This window comes from Bufo gargarizans, chromosome 1 (assembly GCF_014858855.1).
Source record: "Bufo gargarizans isolate SCDJY-AF-19 chromosome 1, ASM1485885v1, whole genome shotgun sequence".
Classification (NCBI taxonomy): Eukaryota; Metazoa; Chordata; class Amphibia; order Anura; family Bufonidae; genus Bufo; species Bufo gargarizans.
The window spans coordinates 753568665-753575963 of record NC_058080.1 but is presented as its reverse complement, the minus strand read 5'-3'; positions in this window follow the sequence as shown (position 1 = coordinate 753575963).

Below are 7299 nucleotides of genomic sequence, written 5' to 3'. Positions count from 1 at the left end.
AATAAATAAAAAAAAGTCTTAGATTGTTAGTGTATTAGCGTTTATTTGGTGTAGTGATTATTGTCTGCGTTAGTGTCTGCGTCTTTTTTCTTAAAAAAAAAAAAAGAAGTCCTTTATTGTTAGTGTTTAGTTTGTGTAGGGATTAGTTTCTGTGTCTTGCATCTGTGAAGAAGAAAAAAAAATTGATTATTAGGGTTCAGTTGTTGTAGTGATTATTATCTGCATTAGTGTATGTGTCTTTTTTCTTTGAAATAAAATTAAAAAAGGCTTTTACTGTTAGCGTGTTAGTGTTTCTAGTATATTTCATACAATTTTTGTCCCATTGTCCCCATCCCAATAAAGTTTTCCCCAATTTCCCTAATTATTTTCTTTATTTTTTGTTCTGCATATATAATATAAACAACACAGTATGAGTGCACATGGGCGTTCAGGCAGCCATGGTAGGGGAGTTGGTTCCAGTGCTGGACCGCCGCCAGCACGGGGCCGCTCCTCTACCCACGGAGGGGCGGGTGCAGGTGTCAAGGACCTTCCCCTCATTCGTGATTTCTTTGGGCATGGCAGCCGCCCCATTTCTACTCCGGACGCCGAGGCAGTAGTGGCTATCGTGGCACAAGCCAGTGGCACGGAGTCTTCTGCCCGGCTCTGAGCAGCAGCAGCACTCAACTTCCTGCAGTAAAAACCAAGAATCTACCCTGCTCCTGTTTGACAGCGACAGTGAGAGGGACATTTTGGGGGAGGTAATGCAGGAGAGTGAATTGCAGTTCAGTCCCCCTCATGGTCAGGACCTTTTGGAAGGGATGGAGGAGGAGGGGGTATCGCCTGTCAGTACCCCAGTGACATCCCTTCCAACTGGTGTGGGTGGTTTCAGCCACAGAACCCCCACACCTAGTCATACCCAGGCATCAGCTAGGGGACAGCGGAGCCAGGTTAGGGTTTCTTACAAAAAGACCACAAATCGTAAGCATGGGCGAGCACTTTTCTTCATCCTTAACACTAAACATAGGGGTACCGAAAGGCTGTGTGTTGAGCCCTCTCCTTTACTCCCTCTTCACAAATGACTGTAAACCTATTCACATTACCAATACCATTATAAAATGTGCAGATGACACGACCGTGATAGGCCTAATCTCCAACAATGATGAAACAGCCTATAGGAAAGAGGTTGAGAACCTAGAGAGATGGAGTAAGAACAACAACCTCATAATCAATACCAAGAAAACAAAGGAGCTAATTCTGGATTTTAGGAAGAAGAAACGAAATGGACACCATCCCATTAGCATTAATGGTGGAAACGTGGAGATAGTTCAAAGTTTCAGATTCTTGGGAGTTCATATTAGTCAGGACCTGTCATGGATAAAAAAACACAACAGAAATTACCAAAAAAGGCCTTCAGAGGCTTTATTTTCTGAGGAGTCTGAAGAAAGCACAACTCCCAAAACAGCTGCTAGTCAATTTTCACAGGTGCACCATAGAATGTGTTATCACATACTGCTTTACAGTGTGGTCCTCCGGCTGCTCTTCTGAGGACAAGAAGACCCTCAAGCGCATCAGAATGGCTGGCAGAATCACTGGTACTCAGTTACAATCACTGGGTGACATCTTCACTGCTCGCTGCAGCAACAGGGCAAAAATTATCCACAGCCTTTTCATTCCACTACCCTCTGGTAGGCGTCTTAGAGCCCTACATGCCCGCACCACTAGGCTGAAGAACAGCTTTTACCACAAAACAATCAGTCCCCTAAATGCTCTGAGATTATTGCCCCTTCCTAGGATAGAAACTACCACAGACTGAAAGTGACTGCTGCATTCATGAACCCATGATGACCTCTTGTCCGCAGTGGTGTCTGAATCAGTGTGTATATATACTCATAAGCACTTCCTACATATATACTGTGAACTGTGAATAGTAATGCTTTCAAGTGCAATGTTTTGTTTTTTTCTAGTGTAATGCTTTAGTTTAAATGTCAGTTCTTGTTCCTCTGTCCATGGCATCTAGGATTTCTCCAAACAACATTTCATTGTATTGTACATTGTATTACATTGTATTGTACAGTGACAATAAAGGCATCTTATCTTATCCACGTCTGCAGTTCCCCTCAGTCCACCACAGGTTGGCCTTGGGTCTGACATATCAGGGGACGAAGAGAAGGGTGACCCAGAATGGGTGCCACCTCCCTTGTCAGATGACAGCAGCACTGATGAGGAAGTTAGGCACCCGAGGCAAACGGTGTGCCAGGTCATCAGTGAGCCCAGTGTCAGGGGCTCCACTGGTAAAGGCAGCAGCAGCCAGCTCCACCTGTGCGCACCGAGTCCGAACAGGCGCAAGCCAGCACCACCCCATCTGACAGGAGGTTGGTGCGCAAGTCGCCTGTTTGGGCGTACTGCACCCTGTGTTGTGGAAATTTTATTAGGATGTGTATTTAATATATTGTGTTTTGTCATCATGTCTCTCAGTGTCAGGGTAAACCATTGGAGTGGATATCTTCCCGTGTATGTCCTGTCACAGCTGCTGGCCCAGGGGTCTACATCGGCAAATGGTCCATGTGCTAAGCACTGGGCTGTGGGCTGGGGGAGACTGATGTGTTCAGCAGAGCAGTGTTTTGTTGGCTCATGTATGGACGCCGGCTAGGGCCCCCGCGCAAGACGCGGATTTATTGGCTTGGCGTGGATGCATTTGTTAAGAGAACAATATAAACGAAAGGAATGTGCGTTTGTTGTCTCTAGTGCGCCTGATCAGCCGCTGGAGATAATGACACTGTACTGTAAATAAACATGCATGTGGATCATAGTAACTTTATCTGGCATTGATCACTAAGCAAGGCTGGATAAAGTTCGCTCCAGTGGTAATGGTAGATTATTGTATACATGTGTTTGTTAGCTGGCTATGTTATTCTAAATGATGGTGTCTTGTCTTCCTGTGTCATCACTTCCTGTATGTCATCACTTCCTGCATCCTTGTCTTGGGCCAGCCCCTTTTATGCCCTGAGCAGGGCGGGCAGATGCTCAGCACTTGACATGAGAACACCTTTGGCTGACTGCGGTTGAGATTTTTAACTTTCCTTACACAAAGATATTGGAGAGCAGATTACAATTATTGAGATTTCTATTTCAGTTGGCGAGCTAGGAGGATTCAACAGATTTTTTTCTCTGCACAGCAGGTAAAAGGGAGAGAAACTATAGTTTTGTCTGCTGCGTCAGAGAAAATTTCTGCTTGTTAAAAGAACATTTTTCGCTCTATTTGTGTAAGGATAAGGTAACAGTTTTTCTGTTATATAGTTTTTGGTGGATCTGTGTTGATTGTATGGAGGTTGTATGCTGAGTAGCACAGGGTATTGTGTTTTTTTGTAACTTCCTAACTTTTATGTTACTGTGAATCACCCACAGAGTGGAGGTTTTGCTCTGGTTTCAGGGGGAGGGAACATAGGAAAATTTAAAAACTGTTTTTTATTGCTGGATATTGTAGACACTATCTTGATTTCCTTTGTGTGACGACCATGTGCTTGTCGGCCATCTTTATGACCATGCTTGTCGGCCATCTTTAAGTTTGTCGGCCATCTTAGTTAGTTTGCTATGGAAAGCGATTTGATTGTTTTTGCCTGAAATGTTAGTTTTGTCCAGAATAGTTATCTTGTCTTTTTGTAACCTTTCTATGTACAGTTTGATTTTGTTTTGATAAGTTTTGTGCTGGATATCGGTTTAGTGTTCGGTTATGGTATAGCGCAGTGACCAGTCTGATACAGGAATCATTGTGTGAACATTAGTGGCAGTTTAGTGGTGAAATCTGTCCTATAGTTGATGATTCTGCTTAATGTTTGTATATCTGTGGCTGTTACACTGAATTGTAGACTTGTTTGGCATAATTAATACGGGTACTACAGTGTAGAAAGGTTCTATGCCAAAAGTATTGGGACAACTCCTAGAAATTGGTACTAGTGTGTTGTATTTTTTGTAGCAACCATTGTGGTGTTTGTTTTTTGTGCAATGGAAAGTATTTTTAAAGAAGTAGCAAAGTTGAAGGACACGGCGGCCATTCTTCAGGCTATGCAGGGATCTACTGATCCATGGCTGCAGGCCCAGAATTGTGTAGCAAACCTGATCGGTACCAGAAAATGGCGCAAAAGGAAAGGCAAGTATGCTCTGATTTTTGCTGCTGGGTGGATAGCGGATAAATATCAGGAGTCTTGTAGGCTGAAGCTGAGTTTGGAAGGAGAAGTGGAAGATTTAAAAGTGGAAATTCTTAAATTGAGAACTCTTGTCCAGCAGGCAACTGAAGCTAGCGCAAATTATGAATGTACTGTGAGGTGTAATACTGAGCTGTGCAAGGAAAATGAAAGTTTATCTGAAAGCCTGATGCATGCACAGGGTGCTGTAAGGGAATTGCCAGAGTTATTGAAACAACCTTTGGAGAGTAATGTGTCTGGGGTTAGAGGCAATGTATGGGCTGTAAGCATGGAGAAGTCTGAGGATTGTGGGTCGCATGGTGGAACCGACTCAGGAATGGAGATGGACAATGTGTCTGACCCTGGAGTTGGAAGTATTAACACAAGGCCAGAAGATTCCTCAGATGAGTCCGTGGTAAGTGGACTCAATACAGATAGTAGTGTGGGATCTAGTCATGCTAGGATGGTTAATGTTTTGCGCCAAGTCAAATCGCCATGTGCCCAGACAATGTATTGTGCCCGGAGGCGAGCTATCCGTTGTTTCACATGCAGGGAATACGGGCACATTGCACGATATTGTAACGTTGCTAATGGCAACAGACACAGGTATGTTAAGTACACCAGAACCACACCTAGAAGTGAAGTGGTTTATTCAGCAAGGTGGGGTAATGGTCCCAGCCATGCTTCTTTGCAAAGGCAGAGAACCCAGGGACAGCCAAGGTCATGGATCAATGAAGCAGATTTTAAATCACAATATGAACGGTTAAAATGTGAAAATGTAAAGCTCAGAGAGGAAAGAGATCGTTCTTGGAATTCAGTAGAGTTTCTAATTTTTGTGTGCCAAAGAAGGGTACATTAAGGGCTTTGTAAACCATTTTAACTCTTAAGACCTAATTTGAATAGAATCCCTCCCCCAGGAAAAACTGGTTTTGGGACCTTGTGATGTTAAGTCCTGCTTCTCTGGTAAAATGAATCTGAAGCTGTTTGGGGCTGGGCAAATTAACATTTCAATGACTGGGTGGGTAGAAATTCTCCTGTACGGTTTCAGGGGAACCCTCCAAGACATTGATTTGTTAATTCAGTCCTATACAATTGTATGTGTTCCTAAGGTTTTAGGTTTTGTATCTGAGTTTTGGGTTTTAAGTTAAAATTAACTTTTTACTGAATCTCAATATATGTAATCAAGTTTTTTTCCTTTTTTATTTTACAGTTATTTTTGCCTATTTTTGTTTGGGTATTTCTTTGATTAATTTACATTGACATTTTTCTTCTTTTACTAATTCATTTTAATTTTTTAGGTTTTTATTGAAGTTTCTTTCAGTTTTTCCTTATTTACCAACCCATTTTTATTTTTAGTCTATTATTTTTATTTTTTCATATTTTGGATTAATTATATTTACATTTTTCTGCAGTTCTATATTCAATCTTAACATACTTTTTTCCTTCTATTACTCTTTTCCAAGTGATGGTTCTACACACCAGGACTCTTCTCTCTTTAACAACCAGAGGTTAACCCCATATTTATTTTTACTTTATCAGCAGGAGATTGACTGGAGGAGCCACATTGAGCTGGAGAAAAGCGGGTCTCAATTATTGGCTAGTCGTTGCTGACCAAACGCAGGCGTAGCTCAGCTGTGTGTATAGCCCTTTAGGAGGCATACTGGGAATCCAGCAAAAGGAGCTCTGGCTTAAATGCCCTGTGGGAGTGGAAATAGCATTGAGAGTAGCAATAGGCCGCCCTCAGTGCAGGAGATTTCTAGCTGTCCGACATAGGCTGTGTAAAAGTAGGGGTCGGGCAGACGTACCGTAAGAATGAGCCGGGCGGTACCCTCCATGTACGGTCAAAAGCGTGTCCCTGGACGCAGGCAACACTGGTAAGGCTTGGTTAACCAAGGATGGGTTGTGGTAGATCCATTTTCGGGGGGGAAAACATAGTTCCCCTCGTGGGGTCAGACGGCTGCTCAGTACATGAGATCTAGTTATGGGGTGAAGGCCACAAAGCCCCTTAAAGAATGGAGTAGGTGGTCCAAGGGAACTAATTGGAGTATCCCTCTGACGTTAGGTAGCGCAATTGTGGCTGCAAAAGTCAATCATGGTAATTAAGCAGGGCGTACAGAACCCAGTTTTAATCCGGAAGAACCGAGTGATGTACGGCCTGGCCTGAGGGGTAAACTGAGTTTAGGGATCCGATGCAGGAAGCAGAGGAGGCTCTATCTGGGCTGACTTTGCTGAAACAGGCCAGGATCCACTAAACCAGGGCCTACTGAAACAACCAGTACCCGAGGTAAGTGAGTCCCTAACTGTCACTTCCACCTCCACTACTGACAGGGTCGCTTTTCTCTTTCTCTATCTTCTCTCTCTCATCCTCTCTCATCCCTCTATCTAACCTTGAGACGATGCACCATGTTTAATCCAGCTTCTCTTCGTCCTGGTTTTAAGGACGATGAGAAGGGGGGAAAGTGGTGCAGAAAACAACGATCTTCAAACTTTCTAACCTATCAAATGTCAATCAATTTCTAAACCATCACAACTGCCTTTTCTTTGCTGGTACTTGGGTCGGATTTTTGCAAAGAAGGTAAAAATCACGGCCGATCCATAAATGTTCCACTGTAACCCTTTTATTCCATCAGGTATGCCTCCAGGCAGCCCCACGGGTTATCACCCGATGTCCACCACCGGGTTCTGGAGTTTCTCCCGGACCCAGACTCAATAACCAGTGTTCATTCTAGTCAACCAGGTGATTGGGTCATGCTAAAGAAACATCCGAGGACGGCACTAGAGCCGAGATATCTTTGGCCATTACAGTTGCTGCTGATGACGCCAACCTCTCTGAAGTTCGAGGGACAAGACAACTGGATCCACACCGGTCACTGCAAGAAGCTGCTCAACTAAGTCAAAGAATGCAGAGTATCACTTTTGTTTATTTGTTACAAGGAGGCATTTGTTGATAGACGATACATTCCTAGAGGGAAATAGTAATAGCTCTGGCTCCTGCTCCTCGCTTGTTAATCCTGTATGGGTGTCCGGGCAGCTAGGCGGCCCGTAGATGTGGTAAAGGGCATAAGTTTGGGGGATCCTCCAGTTGTAAGGAAGGTATAACGGACAACCTTACTAATGAAACCTCCGATCTCTTTAATAA